The sequence below is a fragment of the Rhincodon typus genome, chromosome 2 (genome assembly GCF_021869965.1).
Source record: "Rhincodon typus isolate 14 chromosome 2, sRhiTyp1.1, whole genome shotgun sequence".
Lineage (NCBI taxonomy): Eukaryota > Metazoa > Chordata > Chondrichthyes > Orectolobiformes > Rhincodontidae > Rhincodon > Rhincodon typus.
This window is the reverse complement of record NC_063333.1, coordinates 13,086,291-13,087,901: the sequence shown is the minus strand read 5'-3', so window position 1 is coordinate 13,087,901 and position 1,611 is coordinate 13,086,291.

Sequence of the window (1,611 nt, the reverse complement as noted above, 5' to 3'; positions counted from 1 at the left end):
CGGGGGGGTGGGGGGGGGGGGGGGGGGGGGGGGGGTGTTGTGCTGAGTACTATTCCTCTCCCAGTGTGGGAGGCGTTGGCTGCACCTTACAGCGTAATATCAGAGTGGGAAGGTAAGGGTTCCCTGTGTGCAACCAACAATGCTGAAAGTCACTGTGACAGTCAGGACACCGAGCAGCATCCTGTGAACCCTGACACCCCATTCCCAACCCCTCAAAATCTAGCAGCTACTGTCACCTCAAACTACATGCTCTGTTTCCACAGTCACACACTATCTGTTGACGTTGCATGTCCATCTATGCATCAAGACACTAGGACCATCACATGTGGGTTACTCATGCAGGACAGCCAGCAGATGACATCCACATGCTACAAAGATTCAGCTCAATGCAGTGTACAATAAGCTGAACAGAACCATTTTGCAGCTTGTATCTTAGAGATTGCTAATAATCTGATAAATTATTCTACTCTAAGTTTTATTAGTTACTCTCCAATTATGGTATGAAACATCCAAAGCTTAATTTCATAGAGGATGGAAAACCATCAAAACCAGTTAGTTCCTGTCAGTACAAGTGCCAACAAACATTGTTCAGTTTTAACATTCAAGTCAAGATGTTGTTATCCAGGAAAGATAGATAATTTTTAGAATACCAATGTTTGAAGAGTGTGTTCTATACTAGACATTTTAATGTTTCACAAATAGCTCCACATATTCAAATTAAAAGTAGAACAGAGGCTTCTTCATAAAAGACCCCATACCTTGTTCAAACGCTCCTTGCATTTTTAGGTCTTTTTTTAACAATAAAGATTCCACTAACTAACACTTTTTATTTGCATTTCTTTTGATATTTAAAAACATTCAAAACAGTGAGAGATAATTACCAAAGGAACCACGTTGGTGGAATTGGCAAGTTGGACTATGCAAGTGAAGCTGAACCAATAAAGTAAAAGCATTAACTTGGGCAGTACAACTAACACTAGGCTCATTAAGTCCTGTCAACTAGCTCATCAAATGCAATCAAATAAACAGAAGGATGGAGCTAAATGAGAATGTGAGGGAATTCATAGGAGCAGGATAGTCCATTCAGTCCTTCCAGCCTATTCTACAATTTCATTATATCATGACTGATCTGCAACATAACTCCATCACCCACATGATTTTATTTTAAAAGAGGAATCACAGACAACATAATGTCATGATGTCATGTCAAGAAACTCAGGCAGGAAAATCTCTCAAATCAAGCAATTCATCAAAACTCACACTGATGTGGAAGACAAAACAAAACACTGCTGCAATATGGATACTACAATCACTACAATACTGAAAATAGCAAAATCTAACCTGCTCAAAATCGGTACTCTGAAGCAAACCGTACAGCATCTGTATAGTGAATTAATGAAAGAAGCTATTGTTGGGTGTTAAATAGCAGACGTTTGAGACAGAAGATCCTTGATCCATCAAACACAGCTGTCCAGTGTTCCCTTGATGCATTAGGAATCTATATGATTACAATCTCTGAGCCGGGGGGCCTGCCTGCACCGGAGGTATGTAATTAGAAAACATCTAATAAAGTGGGAATTGCTACACGAAGAGAAAGCATCTCATTTGCCA